General features: G+C 41.6%; 1 protein-coding gene across 19 annotated transcripts in view; it reads right to left on the bottom strand.

Annotated features, from left to right (window-relative positions):
- anks1b (ankyrin repeat and sterile alpha motif domain containing 1B) overlaps nucleotides 1-26,764 on the bottom strand; it is an 823,124-nt gene that overhangs the window by 335,836 nt on the left and 460,524 nt on the right. The window contains exon 1 of one of the 19 annotated variants that reach the window (XM_069908381.1): nucleotides 5,714-5,817. The exons of the other annotated variants lie outside the window; for them this stretch is intronic. The gene's annotated coding sequence lies outside the window, so the exon portion shown is untranslated. Of the gene's footprint in view, nucleotides 1-5,713; nucleotides 5,818-26,764 lie in introns of those variants that run through there. 19 annotated transcript variants of the gene reach the window in all.

The raw sequence follows: 26,764 nt of genomic DNA, 5'->3' as shown, positions 1-26,764 counted from the left end.
ACGCCTTTCAACATTCAAAATGTTTCAATGAGATTCCCTCCTCGTTCTCCTAAGTTCCAAGGAATACGGGCCAAGAGCTGTTAAACGCTCTTCATATAACCCTTTCATTCCCAGTATCATCCTAGGGAACCTCCTTTGAACCTGCTCCAATGTCAGCACATCTGTTCTTAAATGAGGAACCCAAAAGTGTTCACAATACTTCAAGTGAGGTCTCACCAGTGCCTAATATCCCCATCACATCCCTGCTGTATATTCTATTCCTCTTGAAATGAATACCAGCATTGGATTTGCCACCTTCATCACCGTCTCAATATGTAAGGCTATCTTGTACGAGATTTCCCAGGTCCCTTGCATATGGGTATTTTCAATTTTCTTCCATTTAAAAAAAATAGTCTGCCTGTTTATTTTTTCTACCAAAGTACATGACCGTCCACTTTCTGACATTACATTTCATTTGCCACTTCTCTGCCCATTCTCCTCACCTGCCTAAGTTCTTCTGCAACCTCCATTTTTCCTTGACACTACCTGCCCCTCCACCCATCTTCGTATCATCTGCAAACTTGGACATAAAGCCATTCATTCCATAATCCAAATCATTAATATATAACATAAAAGGAAGCATCCCCAACACTGAACGCTGTGGAACACCACTAGTAACTGGCAGCCAATCAGAATAGGATCCTTATATCTCAACTCTCTGCTTCCTGCCAATCAGCCAATGCTCTACACACGCTGGTATGTTTCCTGTAATACCATGAGCTCTTATCTTGTTAAGTATCCTCATCTGCGGCACCTTGTCAAATGCCTTTTGAAAATCCAAATACATAACATCCACTACATCTTATCCAGCCTACTTTTCACTTCCTCAAATAATTCCAATAACTTTGTCAAGCAAGTTTTTTCATTAAGGAAACCATGCTGGCTTTGGCCTATTCTGTCATGTTCCTCCAAGTACTTCATAATCTCATCCTTTGCAATTGACTCCAAAGTTTTCCCAACCACTGACATCAGGCTCATCAGCCTATAATTTCATTTCTGCTGCTTCAATCCCTTCTTGAATAAAAGGGTAACATTTGCGATTTTCCAATCCTCTGGGCACATTCCAGAATATATTGATTCCTAAAAGATCATTACTAATGCCTCCACAAACTCTACCACCACCTCTTTCATCTAGTTTGGGAGATTTATCCATTCTTGGACCATTTAGCTTTCTGAGTACCTTCTCGCTTGAAATAGTAACTATACTTACTTCCCTTCCCTGATACCATTCAACATCTGGCACACCACTAGTGCCCTCCACAGTGAAGATTTATACAAGTTCCTCTGCTATCTCCTTGTCTCCCATTATTATTTCACCGGCATCATTCTCTAGTGATCCTATAATCTGCTCTCACCTCTCTATTTTTTTTATATACGTGAAGAAGCTTTTTGTATCCTCGTTGATATTATTTTCATTCATACTTTATCTTTTCCCTTCTTATTTCTGGTCTAAAACTCCTGGATCCTCACAAAACATAGTTAGAGCAGTAAAAGCCCTGGTGTCTGGAATTCAAGTAACTGGCAGTATCAACCAACTGGTAAAAAAAAAAATCAAGGAAAATACATTTTAAAAATTAAAATAGCTAAGAATAAAATAATAGTTAAAAATAAGTATAAAATTATAAAAAGTAAATGTTTGCTGAAGTAACACATAACCCTTTGGTGAAGATGGGAGCAAATATTCAGCCAGTGGAGTCCTTGGTTGTGCTTTGCTTACAGCAGCTGTTTGAATAAACTTGTGTTTTAATAAAATGGTGTTGCCCCTGACGAAGAGCTGGTTGATGCTGCTTGCCAAATTAGAACCGATGGCACAATGCAACTGCGGTGCTACGTTCAAGGACAGCTGCACATACTAACTTTTTTCATAACATCCTGCCTCTGCTGGGCATGAGCGCAAGCATGGACAGAGGTCTTGTTTCATTCAGCAGTGAGGTATGCCAGATAAGTCCGGCCGAAGATGATCTGATGCACAGAATTAAAAGGTAAAACACAGGATTCTGTTGACATCGTGGTTAAATGAAAGAACACACAAATGCTGGAGAAACTCAGCAGGTCAAACAGTGCCTTTATGTAGCAAAGATGAAGATACATCACCAACATTTCGGGCTTGAGCCCTTCATCAAGGTGATGTACAGAATCTTTTCTGAGTACAGTGACCTTTTTACAGAAGAACTGAAAAAATTGCCAATGACGTATTCCATATGGCTCGACCCATCGGGCGTGTCATATACTGATAGCAATGAAGGACAGGGTTAAGGCCGAGCTGGACAGGATGCAGGACCTGGGCATAATTACCCCAGTCTTCAAGCCCACTGAATGGGTGTTCTCCATGGTGGCTGCTAAGAAAAAAGATGGACATCCGGATCTGCATTGACCCGAGAGACCTTAATACAGCTTTAAAATGACCACACCATCCAACATGTACTGTGGAGGAAGTTGCCACGCAGATGGCTTACGTAACCTTTTTTTCCATTTTGGACACAAAGAATTCCTTCTGGCAAATCAAACTTGACTACAACTCATCACTGCTGACCACATTCACCACAAGTTTTGTCTGATACAGATTCCTACAAATGCCATTTGGAATCAATACAGCCAGCAAAGTTTTTCAATGATCAATGGAGCAAATCTTTACGGGGTATCCCTGTGCCATCATTGTTGATGACATACTTGTAGGTGGCAAATTTAAAAAAGGTTCTTGACAAAGCCTGGAAGGTCAATCTTAAACTTAAACCCCTTGAAGTGCAGGTTTCGGCTGAACCAGTGTAGGCCATGTAGGCCATGTTTTCACAGGAGAAGGCCTGAAGGCAGACCCTTCAAAGACTAGAGCAATCAGTGAAAAGCCAATACCGACAGATGTGACAGTGCTACAACGTTTCCTGGGCATGGTCAATTACTGAGCAAGTTCATTCTGAACACCAGTGATCTTATCACCCTGCTAAGGCAGTTGATGCATAAAGATGTGGTTTGGTCCTGGCATGAGCAATAACAAAATGCATTCCATGCATTGAAAAGGCATATGTCATGCCCACCTGTTCTATTGCACTACGAAGTACGAAGACCAGTCATGCTAACCTGTGATGCCTCACAGTACAGTCTTGGAGCAGCATGCCTGGATGATAGAAAACCAGTAGACCACCACTGAGACCAGATGCGCCCAAATAGAGAAGGAGTTGTTGGCAGTAGATTTCGCCTGCTCAAAATTTAATGACTACATTTATGGTATACCAGTGACCATAGAGACTGACCACTTACCTCTGGTCACAATCCATGTGGCCCCTGCACAATTACAGAATGACACTCAGGCTTCAGAAATACAACATGACTTTAGTTTACAAGTGCGGAAAAGAAATGCACTTAGCCGATGCTTTATCTCGTGCTCCAGAAAATGCACGATCCAACAAGCTGAGGAAGAGGACACGTTTGATATAATGACAGTAAATGCACATCTCTTCCTCCCGGTTGGATGAACTGAGACAGCACACGGCTGAAGATACAACTTTGAGGACTCTGAGCACTTTTATCAAGGACGGTTGGCCTGACAAGCAACGCAGACTACCACCTGAAATGCAACCCTACTTCCCATTCCGGGATGAATTACTCACTGATGGACAGAGCAGTGGTTCTGAGTTCACTGCAAAACATTTATTTCAATATTCTGCACAGAGGGCACCCAGGGACAGAAGCAACCAAATGCAGGGCTAGAGACGTAGTTTTCTGGCCAGGGATGATTGAGAATATGGACCAGGAGGTACAAGCTTGCTTGGTGTGGAATAGCATCAGACCGCACCAACAGAAAGAACCGCTACAGCTTCACGCATTGCCAGACCTCCCTAGTCAACCATGGCAACAAATATCTTTGAATGGCATGATCAACAATATTTGGTTCTTGATGATTCATACCTTATCGGCAGTCATTATCAAGTTAAAAAGACACTTTTCAGTGCATGGGCCCCCCCACCCCCTGACACTCCGCTATTGGGCAATGGCACCCAGTTCACCAGTAAGAAATTCAGACACTTTGCAACAACATGGGATTTCAACCTCATCACTAGCAGCCCAGAGTACCCACAGGTTGGCTGAAAGGAGAAGTCTCACGAAAAAATACAGATGTGTTTCTAAACTTGCTGAACTTAAGGAACATCCATGGTGATGCCATATTGGGTTCTCCGGCACAACAACTCATGTCCAGGTGGACACGGATGACTCTGCCTGTGGCAAGGAGATTCTTGGGGACTCAGCTAAACAACTGCTGAACAGGAGGCTAACACAGAAAAAGTGCTATGACAGAAAAAGTCAGCCGCTTGTGCCATTAGCAGAAGGACAGGTCATAAGAATGCAGACTTCACAGGGCTACAACTGTAGGGGCATAGCCGAAAGGAGCTACCAGAGGTGCAGGTCATACCTGGTAAAATCAGAAGAAAACAGTTGACACATCCTACCCATAAGGGAGCCACCCCCATCCTGAACCATTCCTGAAGAGACTATAAACCAGAATCTGGAACATTAACCAGGGTAGGTGGAGCTCCCTCAGTAATAACACAAGAAACAAATGGCTGCAACCCGAGACCACGGATAGCACATCCTTTCAAGCTGAAGCACCCCAAGCATCCACTTCCACCAATGGCTACTGCATAACACTCTTTGGGTGCACTTGCAAACCCAACCCAAAATATCCAGATTAAACTAGGCTAACTGTTCACTGCTGAACTATAATTATTGTAACGTACGACACCTACATGGATTGTGGTATGTGAAGGGGGTTGCCCAAGAAAAGAGATGTAGACAGCTGCTTATATTGGCTGTCTGCACCCATTATACTCACTACAATGCTATTACGCATGCATGAGTCCCCACAAAGTACACTAGTTAAAAAAAGGAGATTGAGCTTAATATTGCTGAATTTAACAGTAAAGCATTCGTCAGAGGTTGCCGCTTTGTGTTCTGGTTATTCGATGTATCAACAGAGGGGGAGGAGCCTGCAGATACATATGGTTAAATGTTTTCAAAGAATGTGACTGAAAGTAAAATGTTTTGTTTATATCTTGATGCAAATGAAGTTTGTTCAGCATAAATACAGTATTGTATTTTTGTCCTTTTGTCTTTTGAATTGTTTATTCTTAAACCAGGTATATTAGTTGGGCATTTTAAGACTAAGTCTCAAGCATCTAGAAAATACACTTATCTGGCATCTCTCAATCCGAATAGGTGTTGGATACCAGGAGGTTTATAATATTGCCAATATTCAAATTCCCCAAAATGTCTGTAAGAGTTTTGATCCATGAATCTTCAGTAGAGAAATATACTGTTTGAGTTCTGAGGTCCCTTTCAATATTAGATCAGTTGGTAGCTATTATGAATAGGAATTCATAAAATAAGCAAATCCCTATTGTTGGTGAGTGCAAGTGTACGTGTTGAATATTTATTTCATGAGTGGGCATCTGGGTGACTCATAAAAGATTTCATGAGCTACAAATAATACCATAAAAGGAAAACATTTTTCAAATACCACTCTTTCCATAAATTATTTGGTGTGCTCCATTAAATACACTATTATTTCTAAATCTTATTTATATTCATTGGAATGGTGTCAAGCTTCGGAGAAGGGACTATTAAAATTGCTTCAAAAATCCAATCTTTGAGCTATGACTGTAAGTACATAATTAGACATTACCAATTTTTGATGGCATCACATATAACTTGGACTATTATCCAGCTTTAAATGGGATAAGAGTTGAAGATGCTTTTCTATCTTTATTCTCGCATCATTTAGTCCAAATTCCTCATATCACTGAGCAGAATTCACTGAACTGTAAAATAGAAACCAAGAATTAGGCTTGTTGCTAGATTATTCCCCTGATTTTTAACTTCATCATGTTTAAATATATTTTTAAACTTAAAATTTAAACTTTTTAATTTAAATTTAAAAAAATTAAATTTAGACATACCGCACAGTAACAGGCCATTTTGGCCCATGGGTCCATGCCACCCAATTTACACCCAATTAACCTACTCCCCCATATAGTGGGAAGGAAACCAGAGCCCCTGGGGAAAAACCCCGCAGACACAGGGAGAACGTACAAATTCCTTACAGATAGCGTGGGATTTGAACCCCGTTCCTGATTGCTGGTACTGTAAAGGCGTTGATCTAACTGCTTCACCAATCGTGCCAAGGTTAGATTTTGTTGGTACAAGAATCCAAGCCAAAACTTGAACTACTGTTAACAATAATTGGGGTTGAGAGTGTATTTACTGCTTACATGACTATATTCACTTCTTGGGATTGAGTTGTGCCTAGTTAATTAGAACTAAACATCAGGAGGCAAACACAGCCATCTGCCAATATTTAGCATTGTCTGTAATAAAGAATAATTAATTCCCTCCCCACTTGAATTTCTATTCCCTCAAACTGTTATTACAAGAAAGAGTGCTACTTTAACCTTCCCCAAAAGTTCTTTCATATCATGTGAAAATGATACCCATGAAAATATTCACTCACTGGTTAACAATAAACCAACTTTCTTAGAAATATCTGAGCTCCATGCAGATACATCATAAACAGGGCATTAATTTGAAAATGATATATACAGCTTCTGAAAATTAGTAAATAAATATGCATCATAAGATGTGTTTTGTGTATAGTCTTTTCTCTGAGACAATCTCACAATGGACAATTACTGCTTGACTGTACTTTATTTGCTGAGTTGTTTTAATCCAATCCACAATTGCAAAACACTCAAGAATGGATTGGCTGCCCATTTTATGTCTGTCGTATTTCACACTCAAATAATCCAGAGATCAATACTAGCAGAAGTTTGGCACTTGGACCCAGTCAGTTTCATGACGACAGATTAGGCTAAAATAAACAACTCTATTTCTTATTTCAAATGGAAAAGAACAAATACCCTATTCTGAAAAGGCCATTATCAAGACAAAATGTATCATTACATCTCCTGCTTCATTGACACATTTCCACATTTTTATCCACCACCTTGCTCAGAGAGTTTCCACCTTACATATTCCTTTGTCTTCTGCAGACCACCTAAAACATGCCCATGGACCCCTAGTAGATCAAGGAGTGACTGCCAAGCTTCATAGAAGGTTTTGATGGGGAAATGTTTTAAGAACTTTTGTTTTATTTGTTGTCGAATTTACAGCTTTGCTTTACATATGACTTGACTATTCAATCAGTGATATTTATAAAACAAATCTGCAGACCACAGGTTGAGAAATACTCCAGTGGGTACAACAACTCCAGCAGGTACAACAACTCCAGCAGTGGACCTATAAGCCAGGTAAAGAAAACCCAATCACAGGGACTCAGAGGGGTGCTACAGGTAAAGCTGAGATGCCAGTACCTGAGGCTTCCTCTCCCTACCATCCTTCTGGCCACATACAGACCTTGGAGAACAGATCTTGATGAACTCCATGCAGGGAGTTCGATGTGCTTTATGGAAACGTGGCTAAACGTGGACATTCTGGACACGGCGCAGCAGCCCAAGCGCTATATCCTTCATGGCGCTGATCAAACACTGGCATCAGGAAAAACCAGAGAGGTGGCATTGGAGTCATCATCAATTTGTCGTGGTACACAGACGTGATGGTCATATTCCAGTCTTGCTCCCCTGACCTGGAACATATGACGATCACCTATTCTACCTGCGAGGGAGTCCACCGCCATCATCCTGGTTGCAGTGTACTTTCCGCCCCACGCTAACGTCAGTCTGGCGCTGGATGGACTGAGCACTGTGATAAACAACCATAAGACAGCATATTCAGATGCCTTCCCGATCATTGTGGAGACTTCAATCAGGCCAACCTAAGAAGTCTCTAACAGACTACCACCAGCATGCCATATGCAAGACCTGGGGAACTAACACACTTGACCACTGCTACACGACCATGAAAAACGCATACTGAACCATACCACGACTGCACTTCAGCAAGTCTTATCACCTGGCAGTACTTCTACTCCCGCCATATAAGCAGAGACAGAAAACCACAGCGCCAGTGGTGAAAATGGGAAAAGTATGGGCGAGGAAGGCAGAGGAGCATCTGCAGGACTACTTTGAATTGGTGGACTGGAATATATTCAAGAACTCATCCATAGACTTGAATGAATATGCAACAAGTGTCAACGACTTCATCAAGACCTGCGTGGATGATTGTGTACACACACACAAGTACCAGGTGTTCCCCAACCAGAAGCTCTGGATGAATCTGAGAATCCTCAACCTGCTGAGGGCGAGAACAAAGGTGTTTAAGGCCAGGGATGGAGATCTTTACAAGAAGTCCAGGTACGACCTGCGGAAAGCCATCTCTGAAGCATAGTAGCAATTCCGGAGGAAACTAGAGACAGATGCATGCCAGCTATGGCAGGGAGTACATGGCATTACAGCCTACAAAGCAAGGCAAACATTATAGATGGCTGTGATGCTTCACTACCCAATGAGCTGAACACCTTCTATACCTGCTTTGAGAAGAAGAACTAAACAGTGCCTAATAGAATCCCTGAAAAGGCTGAGGACCCAGTGATATCTGTTTCTGAGGGCGACATCAGAACCTCGTTCAAGAGAGTGAACCCTCGCAAGGCATCGGGCCCTGATTGCGTACCTGGCAGGGTACTGAAAATCTGTGCCAACCAACTAGCTGATCGTTTACGGATGTTTTCAATCTCTCATTGTGGCAGTTAGAGGTTCCCACCAGCTTCAAAAGGGCATCAATCATCCCGATAACCAAGAAGAGTAGCATGGGCTACCTCAACAACTACTGCCCAATAGCATTAACTTCTACTGTAATGAAATGCTTCGAGAGGGTGGTCATGGCCAGAATTAACACATACCTAAATAAAGATCTGGACCCACTGCAATTTGCCCATCATCATAATCGCTCTACAGCAGATGCAATATCGCTGGCTCTCCTCTCAGCTCTGGATCACCTTGAAAACAGCAATTCATTGACTAAAGCTCGGCCTTCAATATCATTATTCCTTCAGTGCTGGTGAAGAAGCTACAAACTCTATACCCTCTTCTGCAACTGGATCCTTGACTTTCTCATTGGAAGAACACAGTCAGTATGAATTGGAAACAACGTCTCCTCCTCACTGATCATCAACACAGGCATACTCCAAGGATGCGTGCTTAGCCCACTGCTCTATTGTGTGGCCAGGCACAATTCCAATGCCATTTACAAGTTTGTCAATTACACCACAGTTGTAAGCAGAATCAGAAATGACAATGAGGAAGTGTACAGTAGGGAGATAGAATTCAGCTCGTTGAATGGTGTAATGACAATAATCTTGCACTCAACATCAGCAAAAACAACGAGATGATTGTGGTCTTCAGGAGGAAGTCAGGGGAACATGACCCAGTCCTCATCAAGGGCTCAGTAGTGGAGAGGGTCAAGAACTTCAAATTCCTGGGTGTCAACATCTCTGAGGATCTGTCCTGGAGCCTCCATGTTGATGCTATCACAAAGAAGGCTTGCCAGTGGCTATACGTTGTGAGGTGCCTGAAGCAGTTCGGTACGTCACCGAAGACTCTAGAAAACTGCTTCTGGTCCCATGGAGTGTATTCTGGCTGGTTGTCTCACTGCCTGATGTGGAGGCGCCAACTTTCAGGACAAGAATAAACTCCGGAGTGTTGTTAACTCGGCCTAAGACATCACAGGCACCAGACCATTCCATCAAGGACACCTACAAGAGGCGGCATCTTAAAAAAGCAGCCTCTCTCCTCAAAGACCCTCACCATCCAGGCCATGCCCTCTTCAATCTGCTACCATCGCGGAAAAGGTACAGGAGCCTAAAGACGAGCGCTCAACGGCACAAGGACAACTTCTTCGCTGCTGCCATCAGATTCCTGAATAATCAATGAACCACAGACACTGCCTTATTTTTGTGCCCTATTATTTTTATTATTATTATTTTTATACTAATGTCATAAGATGGCTATAATATGAATGTTTGCACTTTGATGTTGTTGCAAACACTGAAGTTCATGACAATAAATCCTGATTCTAATAAGAAACTGCCTTGTTTAATATTTTAATAAATTAGCTTATTCAGATTCATAGCTGATTGCACCTGGTACTTAGTATTTCTGTGCCATATAAATAAAAATAATTTTAAAATATGCACTACCCCTGAAAAATGTTGAAAGTTTTATGTACTTGAGACCTTTATTTTGAAAATCTCCATGCCCATTTACTGTTCACACTGAGATTGACATTGGAGGAATATTGAGGCAAAGCATGCAAAGGTTTTAGTGTCTAGTTAACTAAAATTCAACAAGATTCTGCATCACAACACAAGAAATGAAGACATCTGGGAAGAAAAGACAACAAATTATATCTGAATACAGACACATCATGCAGAAGCTTCCAAAGAGGAAAAGGTGAGCCAAATAAATAGGAAAAGCATCCAATTGACCATTCAAGTTGCATAATGCAGAAAAAATACCACGGAATAAATAGTCATCATAATTTAATTTCTGACTATATAAAGTATAGCTGAGATTTTTCACTCCAGATATTCAGATATTCAGAACATACTTGGAAAAAGAAAAGAAATTTCAATGTTCGGATCCCCTTGACTCCCATAAAAGCTTGTCTGATCTTGTTTCGAATGAAACTCTTTGATCTGTAGATTCATTCCAAAACATAAACAGATCATGTTCAATTGCTGAAGGCTTATAAGGTGACTAAATGGAGCAAACAATTATATTGATTGATTTATACCTCCTCTTCTCAAGGATAATGATGAGTTTCTTTTTCATACACTCTGGGCAAGGTGATGGGTCAAAATGTGGAAATGTATAGATCAAACAGAGTATGTATTGGTATATTTTGTCTTGCTAATGGCCATTTCAGATAAGCTATTTATTCTTTGCTATTTGAAATAAGAAAAATGGATCAGCTTGTAATTCTGTTATTCCCTTTGACTGTGGTATGCCCCTTTCAACTTTCCAACACAGTTTTATTTTCACCTTCCCCTCTGAAGTGCTATCAATTAGACCTGATGAGCCAGAATTCAAGATTAATAGGCTTTAATCATTATAAACACAGTCATATCTTACATGCTGGTGGCCTGATTCCAAAGCAGTACTGGGCGGGGGGAGGGGGGGGGGAAGATTGGGTGATATCACCTTTACAAGGGATCCTGGAGAGAAAGGAGTTACAGTATCGGAGGCCACTCAACCAGTACAATGACTGCAGTACAGTGTTCCATCACACTCTCACAAAGTATTGAATTCACCTTTACTTATGCCCAAGGGCTGGTATCTCATCAACTTCCTGTGCATTTCAACCAGCAGAAGAGCTTGTAAAGTCCCTGCAACAACGTTTTACTTCCTTTCTGGTGAAGAACCTCAACTTCAAACTGCTGTCACCACTTTTAAAATTTTCAAGATTCAATTTATTGTCATAGTAATAAAACAGTGTCATACTACATGAAATTTCTTTTTGTCTACTGCAAGACAGACAGATTTGCCACCGGCAAGAATTGCCTAAGCACCTTTTACAGTCAGAGAGAGAGAAGCAAAAGAGAGTCCCCCCAGAGTCACCGAGTGTCCATAGCTTCGTCTCCAGTGCTTCCGCAGCCCCCACAGCCACACGGAGTCCAGTCCAAACCACTGGCAACCTGAGTTCCAGATCCAAACCTCCGACATGGTCAGGGATCCTCCAGCGCCCTTGGCACCTCCTCGCATCCAGATAGTTCAAGCCAGTCTCTAGCAGTCCACAGCCCGATGCATCTCCCAACAGTAGTCTCCAGCAGCCTACAGCTTCCATGGGTTCCTCACCTCAAGTCATCAGCACCCCGCCACATACACTGGTCCCTCAGCTGCAGAGCCACCTCATTGGTTCATTGCCGTGGTCACTGTCCCCGTGGGATGTCTCCTCCGCTTCTCCCTCTCAGATGGTGCGTGATCTTCCCTTCCTCTGGTACCCAGCTCCAGTCCTCCACTTCCTCGGAGTCTGCAGGCCTTCATGGCTGCTGCCGATAAATAGGTGTCGCTATCTTAGGCACAGACCCCTGGTCGCGGGATTTCAAATAAAACTACCACCAGCTCCTTCAATGAGCTGTTCAAAGCCGTGCAGAGCCAACGGCAGTCGACACCATGAGAGCGCTACATCTCCGATCCCTCACTCTCCGCGAGTCCGCACCAGAGGTTCCGTCCATGCCACCATCTCGCCATATTTTGTTGAACGTTTATATACTTTATATTTTTTCTCTAACCTCAATTTGAATAAATGAAAAAGGATTCATGTTAGAGTCAAAGTTAGATCAGCACAGAAACAGGGATTATTAATATGAAATTATTTTCTTGACTATCAATAGATCTAAGAAATTGCAGCATAGAATACTGAACTATTCAACAAATTGTCTTCTTTTCGGGCATTAGGATTGATATTTAATTCAAATAAATCGCAAAAGTTCCTTCAGAAATAAGGGTGTGATCTACACATATTTCACTGCAAGGCTGTAAAAGGAATGATTATGCTTGCTGATGTAAAGATTCCATTATTGGAACATAATACTACATTTAGAAAGTAAAATGCATGACATTCTTTAACTTGGTCTACCGTAGGAAAGACAGAGAGTCGCCACTCACAGAAATGACCCCCAGCAAGATCGAACTCGCGACCCCTAGTTTACTAAGACCAGTGCTCTAACCACTGAGCTATTGGAGCACCATATAGTGGAGCTAAATAATGATAAACTGATCTGAGCAGAATGGGATGGGAATTATCAAGATTCTGCAGATTCCTCAATGTGGGAGAGAGGAAGTGGGAGATTGCTACAAAGTCAAAACAAGTTTAAGAAATATGGGTTTATTATTTATTCTAATCAACACGCAGAGAGCACAAGCATCTACAAGATGACCAGCAAATGAATTAACTGTGTATACAAATGTAAAATTAAATGTGTAGATATTAAGGCCCATGGATACAATAAAGATAAAATCTAGGTAAACTGTTACAGTGGTGTTGAATAAAAAATAATTATTGTCAAACACAGTGGAAAAATACTTTGACTTGATTAAATGGTAGAATAAATGTATCCTTGCCTTAATATCACACCTCTCCGTCATTGCTATAAAATTCTAAGGCTCATTAACAGTACAGTCCCTTACACTGAAACCAATCTTAATTGTGGGTTGAATGTCGTTTTCAATTAGTTTAAGGGCCCACCCTATAATGGCTACTCAGAAATCCTCATATGGACTTCTTCTTCAACTTTTTCTTCATGGTTCCGACACTCCATTATCCCAGGTTGTCAACAGCTTTGCAGCCCTTTGGATCTTTCTTTAATCCCTTCCTCAAATTCCTCTCAGCTCTATCCCTTGAAGCTCTCATTGGCTTCCATGTGCACTTCATGATCTTCTCCTTATTACCTAAGCCCTTCTACCAAAATATCTCCACGAATCATTTCCACTGCTCCCTTGCCTGACAATCATATCCCTATCACACCTTATTCTATTATCTTCTGGATTTATCTTCTACAATTATTACTAATCTCTTTTCCCCAATTCATCTAATCCCCTTTTCACCATTTCTTACACTGCACATCAATTATTTTAATGTCCCCTTCCTTAATCCACTCATGAGACATTTCTTCCACACCATGGCATTGTGGAAGCATGCAAAGGGAAACCATTTGTGCACATTTGCACGTGTAAACAATATTCTACCCCTCATAATCTCTTCGAACACTCGTGATTCTCACATGAAACGAGCACTTGACCATCTGTCCCACTTCTGCGTGTTGAACAACTTCCTGGCCATCAACCTCTGCAAGGTAATAGTTCTTGAGATATTAGCTGAGATTATCGACTTAGATTGTGGCTTGAACCCAATACATTTTAACGCAAGAGTCAGCGTGCTAACATCAACACTACTCTACTCCTGAAGTTGAGCATTGAGTTACCATTGAAGCCATGTCTTTTCAAGGCACCAGAAAATGTATTTTTGCCATAGATTGGGAGAAACACCTTGGGCTACTTTATTATTAATAGAACATCTTTAACAGAGGACAGGATAAATTTGGTTGTACAGAAATAAATCAGAGGTGCCAATGAAGAACTGAGATCAGAAAATCGACTCATGGGGCTAGCTTACAATCAGTCATGTGCAAGAACAACAGACATGCCACATGACATTAATAAGAAATAGACCAACTAAGTTAATGGGAAAAATCTAAAATATATGATGTACAATTGAATTAAATGGCAATGACAGAGAGGAATGTTGATAAGCATGATGGGGTTCTTCATGCAAAAAGATAATGAAGGTGATCATTTTGAAAACCGACATGTCCATTATTTATGATCACTCAGGGTAATTCTGCAGATAACTAGACCTTTGTTTCACATTTTTTTTATAACAAGCAGTCAAGCAGATTGGTTCAGCGAAGTATGATTTTCTATAGTGATTGTTATACAAGCTTTGTTATTGTACTCAGAACCTAAAGGGCAAATTATCTTTAGGCTTCCCTTCTCCCTAACATCTTTTTGTTCGAGATTTTTCGCAAGCACTTTGTTATTTTATGTGAATTTAAGAGTGTGAATAATGTTTTGGTGAATTATGGTGAATGCACAGTGCCTGCTGATAATTGAAGTAAGTATGAATTCAGTTTTAATCAGCGTCCGGGGACAGGGATCTGAATAATTTTGCCATGGTTGGTCTTCACGCTGCTCTCACAGATTAAATTTGCAGTGATTATGTGGAAAGCATTTCCTAGGCAACGAAATGCAGTTTATTTCCACAGCCTGTTCTTCTTCTATTTCCAGAATTAAATATACCCTGCAAATTCAGCCACTGCTTGAATTCTTAAAAGCAGCTTAGCATACTTACCTGGTGTCAGAGTGTGACAGTTTGTGATAAGACGAAAATCTCTGTTGGCATGCCTACAACATTCAAACCAAAATTGTAACACAGCTGCTCCTTGCCATTCCCACAACCCCCGATTATTTGTTAAGTGGATGTTATATCATCTAGGAAAATTTTACCAGAAAATTCAACATACCCAGAAGAAGATCACACTGCATGCAATATTTCTAAATGCAAACAAAATCTACCTTATGGGTCTTTGATTCTCCAAACAAGGGTCTGGATTTTAGCACATTTCTCCTGTCAAAATAGCTTCAAAATGGTGTTCCTTGGAATTCCATTATCTTTGACCAATTGGGAGATGGCATTTTTGAAATAACTCATAGCTCAGTACCTGGATACACCTGGTTATTTTCATATGCAAATCCATGTCCTAGTATCTCGACTGTTATTTTATTGCTTTGCCAGCTCTCTAAAGCTCACAAATTTTTAATTTAGGCATACAGCACAATATCAGGCCATATCAGTCCGCAAGTCCGTGCCACCCAATTTACACTCAATTAACCTATACCCTCAGTACATTTCAAATGGTGGGAGGAAACTGGATCCCCCAGAGAAAACCCATGCAGACATGGGAGAACATAAAAACTCCTTACAGTGTGGGATTTGAATCCTGATCCTGATTGCTGGCACTGTAAAGGTGTTGCACTAACTGTGCACAACTAAATAATTATTTGGTGATATGGCTTGTGTCATCTCAAGCAGAGTCTAGATTCTAGAATTGTTTAAAATGTAGCTCCAGAGTAGATTTCCCTTCATTCATTTTGTGGTGGGTGATTGATAACATTGGAAACCCTCCTCCTTAGCTTTCTGAAAAATCATTTAAATCAATGAGTCAGAAAACTGGCCTCATTGCCACAACTTTCCATGTTTCAGAAAAACAGAAAGATCCAGTTAGCAAGCATTCACTTTTGATGATGCCTTTTCCCACAGGGTTAGGTGAAGGAACAGCCATGTTATTGAGAGTCCCATAAACCAATTTTGCTGAGGACGTAGCTAGGTCTTCCTTCAATACAGTACAGATGCCTAAAGTATCCAAGGCAGGTCTTCTATCCAATCCGGTCCCTGAAGACAGGCCATGAGAGCTGTTTCCATATGACGGTGAAAATGTTCCACTAAGCCATAGGCTGTCGAATGATGCAGTTGTGTGCCCAGCCACTATGAGATTGTGAACCATAACCCAGATGTAAACTGAGCTCCTCTGTCAGAGGAGATATGCATGGATAGTCTGAAATGCACAATCCAATTGGCGATTAAGGCTCTATACAAGCTGAGGCGGATGTGTCAGAGAGAAGGACAACGTCTGGCTATTCCATGAACCTGTCGACTATTGTAAAGAGGTGAGTAGCACCTTGAACGGGGCAACAGGCCGACAATATCCACATGGATGTGATCAAACCTGTGCTGTGAGCGTGCAAAAACTTGTAGTGGGGCTTTGGTGTGACACTGAACTTTTGAGGTCTGGCACTGCATGCATGTTCTTGCCCAAGCACCGACTTGTTGGCACAGGCCATGCCACATGAATTTGCCCGCCACAAGCCATGTTGTCATACTAATTGAAGGGTGAGCCAAACTGTGTATGGTATCAAACACCCGACTTTGCCATGCAGTGGGTCCAATGAGCCTCAATTTGCCAGTGGATATGAACCAAAATACATGACCTCCAATTTCAGTCCCAATGTGGCAGTGCAATATTCAGCCATCTCTTCATCTTCCTGCTGAGCAGTTACCAGAACCGTTTAGTCCAGGGGTGTCAAACTCAAATTCACGGAGGGCCAAAATTAAAAACTTGGACTAAGTCGAGGGCCGAACTAAATATTTATTGAAAATTTTCAACAACATCTGCATGTTTTCTCTTCTTTCAACATATATAATGTTAAACTTTTTCTTATTACAATAAATGTTTAATAATAGTTTTGGATAAACTCTTTCATTGTCATTGTCATTGCCCCATTTCCTTTAGCATCTGAAACCGTGCATATGACGAGTTAATGAGGGATGATTAAAGCAGTGGTCTTCAAACTTTTTCTTTCCACCCACAGACCACCTTAAGCAATCCCTTACTAATCACAGAGCACCAATGGCACAGGGACGCGAGTGGAAAGAAAAAGGTTGAGAACTGTTGTATTGTGGTAACTCCACATCTGATTAGGTTAATTGTTAGGCAAGTGGTCAGAGAAGGACCCCCCACCCCAAGAAAGGCTTAAATCACAGGAACAAAATAAGCTTCCGTCTCACTGCTCCCAATCTTACACACAGTCCTGATGTGGAATGTGGGGTCGCAGTTTCACATTCACCCGAGTTCAGGTGCTGTCTGTGTGGAGTTTGTATGCTCTCCCCTTGTCTTGGACCAACAGGTCGGTCGCCTGACGAAGGCACCTGAACCCCCCGTTGAAACTCCGGCGTCCGGGGCGGTGGAGGAATTGGCTGAGAAGAGCGCGTTGCTCCCATCCCCCTCCCATGGTTGGAGAGGGATTAAACTGCGATCTCACGGCGCTGGGCTCGTCTCCAACAAAAGGAGCGGGAGGCAGGGTCCGCCGTGCACGGAGCGAGGGGGATCGCCAACGAGACGTTCGGTCCGGCGTCGCCGCTGAAGCGCAGACCCAGCGAGGATGGTCCCCAACTCCAGCCGCGTCTATGTGTCCGGGAGCCGGGCGGGCTGAGTGCGGCGCTCCGATCCCCGGGATTCGGGACTCTGAGATCCCTCCACCCCTCCGGCGTCTTCATTTTCACCTTCAGTGTGCATGCGCTATACTGGCGCAGCGGCCAGCAGGCCAACTCTAATATATATTTAATATGATCTTGCAGGCCAAATATAATTATATCGCGGACCAAATTTGGCCCGCGGGCCAGAGTTTGACATGTGTGGTTTAGTCTATACTGGGAGCAGGCAAATGGAGGGAAGTGATGATGGTGCGGGCCACTGTGTCAGCGACTAGATTGTTCTTCCCGGCGATGTGCATTATCGTAGTCGTAAACTCAAAATATAGGAGAGCTGTTGTTGATTTCATGCTGACCGTGGATCTGACATCTTGGTGAAAGTGAAAGTCAATGGCTTGTGATCTGTGTAGACAGTGAACTCTCAGCCCTTTAGGAAATAGCAAAAGTTGCTGTATGGCCAAGTGGAGGGCAAGGAGCTCCCTGTCAAAAGCACTGTACTTCTGCTCTGGTGGTCTCAAATAACGAAAAAAGAAAGCCAAGAGTTTCCAGATGCTGTTGATGAGCTGCTCCAGGACCACACCAACTGCAGTGCCTGACGCATCCACCATCAGAACTATTGGCATGTCAGCCCTTGAGTGTATGAGCATAATGGCTCTCACTAGCGCTCCTTTGCAGTCTCGAATGCTGCTGCAGTCTTGTCATTCCATTTCAGTTCCTTGGGATGTCCGGACAAGAGTTTGAAAAGTGGCTGCATAACTTTGGCTGCAGCTGGCATGAAACAATGGTAAAAGTTAATCATGCCAAAAAAACTCCTGTAGGACTTTAATGGTAGAGGGTCTTGGAAATTTGCAAATGGCCTCGACCTTGGCAGGTAGTGGAACTGCTCCATGCTGACTGATGCAGTGGGCAAGGAAATGAATTGATGTGAGGCCAAACTAGAATTTGGCCAGGTTGATTGCTAACCCTGGTCATCTAGCTGCTGACATAGTTGATGGAGATGGGCCTGGTGCTGCTGCCACAAATGGCCGGCAATAAGGATATCTCCCAAATAAAGGAATACAAAATCCAGGCCCTAGGTAACTGTGTCCATTAGGTGTTCTAATGTCTGGGCTGCATTTTTTAAACCGAAAAACATATGGAGGAATTCACATAGCCCAAGTGGGGTAATCAAGGCAGACTTAAGAATGTCATCCGGGTGAACTGGGATCTGATGATACTCACACACCAGGTCGATTTTAGCGTCGTGAAGGATTGCAGAGAAATCCCGTATATTATGAACCGGGTAATGATCTGCTGCAGTAATGTCGTTCAAATGCCAATAGTTCCCACAAGGTCTCCACTCTCCAGACACCTTAGATACCATATGCAGCGATGATGCCCAAGGGCTGTCAGAGAAGTGAACAATCCCCATTTCTTCCATGTGTCAGAATTCGTCTTTAGCCATCTGAGGTTTATCTGGAGGTAGCCTTGCACTTGAGCATGCAGGGGACGTCCATGAGTCAGAAAATGGTGCTGTACTCCATGATTCGGTTGGGCATTCGAGAATTGTGCTGGGGAATTCCACTAGGATTATGGTGTATTCACTGTCAGAGAGCGTTAATGAGTCAAGGCAATGTGTGGGCAATACTGTGGGGTGCAAGGCAAGGGACTCCAAAGTTTTAGAATTAACTTGGCAGCAACCTTTGAGATCTACTAGGAGTGAGCTTGCAAAAAATCAGCTCCCAGGAGTGGTTGCAATACATCCGCAATGATGAAGGACCAGCTGAACCGCGACAAGTCTACATTGAGTGGAATTCTCCATGACCCATATGTCTGGATGCTGCTGTGGTTATTGGCCGTGAGAGGAGGGCCCTTTTTTCCCCGAATGCTTGTCTGGGCCGGAGGAGGGAAACATACTAACCTCCATTCCAGTGTTAACCAAGAACCAACGGCCTGAGTGTCGATCCCAGAGGAAAAAGTTGTTCTTGTGACCGGCCTTGGTGTTTCCCAGATGTGTGCAGGGGAGGGGTCGGCAGCAGCAGCAGGCTGCAGCTCCCTGTTTCTGATGGCAATAGCACTACTGCTCTGTCTGCACACCACACTGTTATCCAGAATGGGTAGGGCTTGTGCCCTTTGCTGAGGCACTGCTAAAGTCTACCATGATGCTTAGTGTGCCACAATTCATCAGCATGGGCTGATAAGCGACAGATGTCGTTAAAGTCTTTGTCTGCAAGCAGAAAACGGATGTCTTCTGACATTTGCTCAAGAAAAAGTTGTTCAAAAAGCAGGCAGGACTTGTGTCCATCCATGAGCACCAACATCTCATTCATTAGTTTGGAAGGAGTGCTGTTGCCCAGGCCGTCCATATGGAGAAGTTGTGTGGCCCTATTGCATCAGCAAATGCCAAAAATATGTATGAGCTGGACTTTTATGGCTTCATACCTGTCATTGGCTGGAGGATAGAGTAAAAAATTGACAATACATCCCGTGGTGTCTTGGACCAGGATTGCAATGACATAGTAATACTTCATTGCATCAGCGGTAATCAGGTGTAGATGGAACTGGGTCTTGGCTTACTCAAACCAGACCTGTGGCTGCGAGGTCCAAGATACTGGAAGTTTGAGTGCAGCAGTGTTCTGCGCATCCAAAGTGAGGTCAAAATGTCAGGGTCACCAATAGAGCGAGTGGTGCACAACAGAACCAACAGAACTGGAATTTTCACAGGAGTTTGAATAATTACTATTGGTGCACCTCCAAGAGTTCTCTGTGCTCCCAAGGCACTGGAACTCCTGATCCTGCAGGGGCCTGCAAGTACAGATGTTGGTTTGATAATGGAGTGGCACGGTTCATCACAATCTTTTTTTTAATTTATTTCTTCTTCTGCATGTCACACTACTTCAGTAAATGTTTTCAATTTTTTAATGAAATTTACACAAATATTCTAACAGTAATGTGCATGATAGCATATTGACTATGTATTCACCAACATCTTCCCTATTTACATTAATATTAAGATGCTTGATTTGTCATAGAAATCCTGAGAAAAGATTTTTATTTGAGTGGGTTGCTTCAACTATGGCTAAACAATTAATGCTACAGCAATCTCTAGGAGAGAAGAGTTCATTTTATTTTTTAATAAGTATCCTAAAAATAAAAAAATTAAAAAAAACCAAGTATCCTAATTATCTGAAAATAACAGTTGCCTTTCAGGTCAGTGGCAGATCCAATCCCATTGAAATGCAATTCATTAATGCTATTAAGAATGCATCTTGAATATGTAATCAGGTAAGATTTGCATTCTGGAACTTGAAATATCTGCTGTTTCATTTTGGAAAAAGACTCACCTATAATGTCTAAACCCAAACTGTCAACTACCTCTTCCCCCCCCCCCCCACCCCCACCCTGGTAGTGCCTGAGGAACCCACTAAGTTCCTCCACCAGTTTGTTTCTTCACTCCCCATTCCAGCACCTGTAATCATTGATATTTTAGGCATACTGTGACTTTTTACAAAGCAATGGGCCTAATGAGGTACTTTCAAGGCGATATCACTCATGTCATGTGGGTCTTTGGCTTGGCTTCGCGGACGAAGATTTATGGAGGAGGTAAATGTCCACGTCAGCTGCAGGCTCGATTGTGGCTGACAAGTCCGATGCGGGACAGGCAGACACGGTTGCAGCGGTCGCAGGGGAAAATTGGTTGGTTGGGGTTGGGTGTTGGGTTTTTCCTCCTTTGTCTTTTGTCAGTGAGGCGGGCTCTGCGGTCTTCTTCGAAGGAGGTTGCTGCCCGCCGAACTGTGAGGCGCCAAGTTGCACGGTATGCAGCAATCAACTTACTCACAGCAAGCTCTCAGTAAAAGCAGAGTGATGATGACTAAATAACTTAATCTGCTTTGGAGACGTTGACTAAGGGATAAGTATTGGATAGGGTATTGAAATGTCATTGAAATGTTACAATGGAATATTTTATGAGGGAATACATGAGATCTAATTTAATAGTTCAGCCAGAGCTATTAGACTAAATAGTAGTATTTACAGTATATGCATAGGCGTATTTGACTAAAATGGAACTTGCACATAGTCTTCTGACTTGAATAGTGAATGTTATCACCATGCCTAAACTGAAATTATACTAGACAACACTATTAGCAATTTCATTAACAGTTTGGAATAGTTTAGATCCACTGACCAATTACATTTCTCAAGGAACATTTGGTTCAAAGACTTTCTTTGAAAAATGGACTGAAGAATGCTTTAAATGTTTTAGTATTCTTGGATGTAGTTCTGTCTTATCTACACAATCAGTTCATATTTAAGAAATTACAATCAAGTGTTATGTAAATAAACATGGCAGTTCATAAAGATAGATCCAAAAAATGAGTAGATCAATAATTACTTCAACTGATATTATGCATGGAAAGAATATTATCAAAGACAGCTTTTGAATATGTCAAATAATCTCCTTCACTGAAAATCTCAAGGATGAAGTCCAACATAACAGTATGCCCTTAGACTCTGAGCTTAAATGCATTTTGAGAGAGCAAAATCATACTCCTTTATCCAAAGCCATCAATTGAGGTAGGCTAAAGTGACATTAAACAATGGCTTCCGATGGACCCAAACCCACACAGCTTTTAAAATGCTGAAATATCAAGGACCAAAATACAGTGGTTACCTTGGAAACAATTATATGTTTGGTAGAACTCAGTGCACTGTAGTTTCCTTGGAAACATGCATGTGGTTGCTAAGGACCAATGAGCAGTGGTTAATGATGGATAGAAATTTTCAAATATTTTCTTTCCACAACTAATTAGCCTTTTCATTGACATTGAAGACAGTCAATTTATTCTATAGACATAGACACCAACCGACAGAATTGCTTCATAAATCTAATGGAAACATCCAATGAATAAATCAGATTGCATGTTTTACACCTAAAATTAATAATCATGAATATGCAAGTTTTAACATAAACAATTTCATTGCTGAGATGAGAGTGACATCAACCACCATTTGATTGAGTATGTCATCAAGGAACCTTGTGAAATTGAAATCAATGGGCATCAAGGAGAAATTCTTGTACTGAAGAAAAAGTCTTTGATTGTTGGTCATTTCTCCCCATGGTCTCACTGAGGGTGTACCCCATTCCATCGTCAACTGCTTCATCAATGACCTTCCATCATGTAGTCAGAAGTGAGGATGCTAGATAATGATTGCTGATTGTTAAATTCCATTTGGAACTCTTCAGCAAACTAAGCTGCTCTTGCTTACATGCAGCAAAACCTAACGCCAGTCAGGTTGATAAGTGACAAGTAACATTTGTTCCACAGAAGTGCCAGGCATAAAAGAAGAAACTGAAACGTGAATAGGCTATCTGATCCATTGTGTCTTTTCCATAATCAAGTAAGATTGTGGCTCACCTTTAACTGCATGAAACTCTTATCTTTTAATCTTCTTAACATTTAAAAACTTACTGATCTGTCTGTGACTGAATGGAGTGAATTCCAAAAATTTATTGTCAGTGGTGGGTAAAAAAATAACCTTCTCACCTTTTTATTCAGTGGCTGAGCCTTAATTTTGCTATTGTAACCTCTGGTGATAGTCAGCATTTCCACAGAAACAATCAGATCCACATCTATCCTATCAAGCCCTATAGAATGTTGTACATTTCAATGAGATCATTGCTCAATCTTCTAAAGTCAAGAAACTAGAGACATTGTTAACTTCTTCAAATGACAACCTTGCCATTCTAGGAATCAGTCTGGGAAATTTTTGTTTCACTCTGCTTTTTCCTTCCTTAGGTAGGTAGATAGGTATTTCAGATATAATCTCTTACTGGTTTGTCTGTTATTGCAAAATGAATAACGTTCAGTGAACCATGGATGAAGACATCTTGTAAAAACACACAGTAAGTGCTGGAGGAACTCAGACGGACTCACAGTATCCATTGGAGATAAATATATGTACTGATGTTTCAGGCCTGAGCCCTTCTTCAAAGCATAAGCAAAGAACAGGAAGGCATCAATAAAGACTGAAGACTGGCAGGGAGGAGTCATCCAGACCAACAAAAGATATGATAAGAGGAGAGGTGAAAATTGATTTTGGCTCTGTGAAATTAGACATACGGAAAATGGAAGAAAGAGAGAGAACTGGGGAAAGGCGACAGTGGGAGGGAAGGAGTTTAACAGAAATTGGAGAAGTCGACGTTAATGCTATCTGGTTGGAAGGCGCCTTGATGGAAGATGAGGTGTTGTTCTTCCAATTTGTGGGCGGTCTCAGACTGTTAGTGTATGAGACAATGGACAGAAATGTCATCAAGAGAATGGGATGCAGAATTGAAATGGGTGACTACTGGGAGATCCACTGTGGCAGTCAGAGCCAAGGTGCTAAACAAAGCCATCTTCCAGTCTGCACCCAGTCTCTCCGATGTAGAGAGCAATAATAATAACAGCACTGGTTGCAGTAGATGATCCCTGCAGATTCACAATCCTTCACTTGGAAGGACTGTTTGGGGCTCTGAATGGTGGTGAGGGAGTACTTGTGGGTGAAAGAGGATCAATTCCTGCAGTCACAGGGGCATGTCCCAAGGGGGACAATTGGTGAGGAGGAGGAGTGGACAAGAGATTCATGGAAAGACCAGTCCCTGCAGAAGGCAGAGAATGGAGGAGATGGGAATATGTGTCTAGTGGTGGGATCACGTAGTGGGTAGGGGAAATGGCAGAGTAGGATATGTTGGACATGGAGACTAGCTGGGTGGTAGTTGAGGACAAGGCGAATCTTGTCCTTGTTGCTTGTGGGAATGAATGGTTCTTCTGAACGCCATCACCATTTAAAATTCTGACTTTTTAATCTAACCATTATATTCCATTTGAAATTTCTTGACCACCCCAAAGCCGCACTGCATCCTCCTCCAAGTCCACAACATCTCCTACTTTAGTAATGTGCTACAATATGTAAACTTCGTTTTCCCTGTCCAAATAATTGTTTGTCTTTGAACAGCTGGGTCCCCAGCACCAATCTCTGTGCCACTCCATTGTTTTGTGGAGGTTTGGTATGATACCAGAAACCCTGGCAAATTTCTACAGATGTGTGGTGGAAAGTGTGCTGACCAGCTGCATCACAGTCTGGTCTGGGGACACCAATACCCCTGAACATAAAGCCCTCCAAAAGGTAGTGGACTCAGCCCACGACAACACAGGCAAAACCGTCCCTACTATTAAATACGTCTACAAGGAACACCCACATAACCCAGCACACGCTCTGTTCTTGCTGCTATCATCAGGAAAGAGGTATAGGTGCAACAAGACTCACACCACCAGGTTCAAGAACAGCTGCAACCCCTCCACCATCAGACTCCAGGACTCTTGTGCACTTTATTGATTTTTTTTAAATACTCTCCATAATGCACAGCCCATTTGTTTACATTCAATATCTGTTTACAATTCTTTGTTTACATGATTATGCTATGTACAATTTTTTTTTGCACTATCAATTAGTGGTAATTCTGCTGTGCCTGCAGGAATAAAGAATCTCAGGGTTGTATGTGATGTCATGTATGTACTCTGACAATATATCTGAAATCTGAAAACTTTAATGATCTGTTTGTTCTTACATCAGTTGTCTGTCCAGTAATCATTCCTTAATCTAAACCAAAATATTTCCCAATATTGTAAGCTGTTATCTTGTTTAATAACCTTTAATTTGCAACCAAAGATTTCTGAAAGTTCAAATAAACCCGAGCAGTTGAGTTCACTGTAATCTAGTCCAACTTCAAAAATTCTAAGATTTGTTGAATATACTTTCCCTTTCATAAATCCATGAAGTCTCTGCCCAATCTTTTATTATTTCTGAGCCCAGCGACTGCTTGTTTAGTAACAGATTCCTATATTTTCCCTATTGCTATTGATAGAATAATGGATTCATTGTTTCCTGTTCTCTTTCTCACTCCTTTCTTAAATGGTGCAAATACATGTGCAGTGTTCCAGTGTTGAAGCTGTTTGTGCAGCGATCCGATCTGGGAGATGATAACCACCATCTCCATAGCTACTTCAATAAAAACGCTGAGATTCGGTTCATCAGGTTTGAGGGATTTATCATATTTCAGTCTATTAATTTCTCCAAAACAAGTTTATTTCTTTGAGCTCCTTAAGTGCTTTAACTTGTTTGCCTTCCATAATTTCTGGGAGATTTACAGACACAAAAAAATTATTAAATTTCTCTTCCATTTCCTTATTCACCTATGTAATTTTTCTCTCAGTCTCAGAAGATTCTGTATTAATATTTACCTATCTTTTCTTTTTCCACATATTACAGGTGATTCCTGAATCATAAACCTTTGTATTCCTAGAAAACAGGTTGTATTGAAATTTTCTGTCACCGACACCCACTTTTCCCATTGAATCCCATGTTATGTGGGGAAATTTTATTGGTGAGGATAAAACTAATCCATCACAGTTATTTAATAGCTCAGGCTAACATTAAACTCGGGGGATAGACAAGGCGCATGATAAAGAAACAACAAACATTGTGAATTATTTTTAGTCACTCAGAACTGCTTTCTCCAAGTACAAGGCTTGTGAATTTTATTCCTTAACTCAAATTTTAGGTCGCAGTTTGTGTATTCTGTAAGGACATATTTCCATAACCCAAACACCCATAATTCGGGGGAGGAGGGGGGATAAGCACATGTATGGAAGTTCAGTTTTAATGTCACTCGTTCTACTTTAATTTTCTTTTCTAAAGCCTTTGCCCCCAATCCTCAACCCTAGTTCATTTTTTTCAACTTTATAAATCTCTTCCTTTGATCTAATAGTCACTTTACTTTCACTTCATAGTCAATGACTATGCAAGTAAGTGTCTAAACACCTACCAGGCATCCCAGCATTAACAGGAACCTTTGACCAGGAACTGAACTGGATCAGCTAGGTTTATGCAGTGGCTACAGTATTAAGTCAGAGGTTGGACATTCTGTGTCTCGTGACTCTGTTCCTAACAACTCAAATCATTTCCATCATATTTCTGGGACACATCAGGAGTGCACTGGAATATTTTCTATTTGCCTGGGTGAATGCAATGCCAACAACATGCAAGAACCTCAACATCATCCAGGCCAAAACCAATGTTTGATTTGTACACCATCCACCACTTTGAACATTAATTGCTTCAAATTCTGGAACATTGTTTAATCTGGCATCATATTCAA

Source organism: Narcine bancroftii, chromosome 13 (genome assembly GCF_036971445.1).
Source record: "Narcine bancroftii isolate sNarBan1 chromosome 13, sNarBan1.hap1, whole genome shotgun sequence".
Taxonomy (NCBI): domain Eukaryota; kingdom Metazoa; phylum Chordata; class Chondrichthyes; order Torpediniformes; family Narcinidae; genus Narcine; species Narcine bancroftii.
This window is presented reverse-complemented; position numbering and strand designations above follow the sequence as displayed.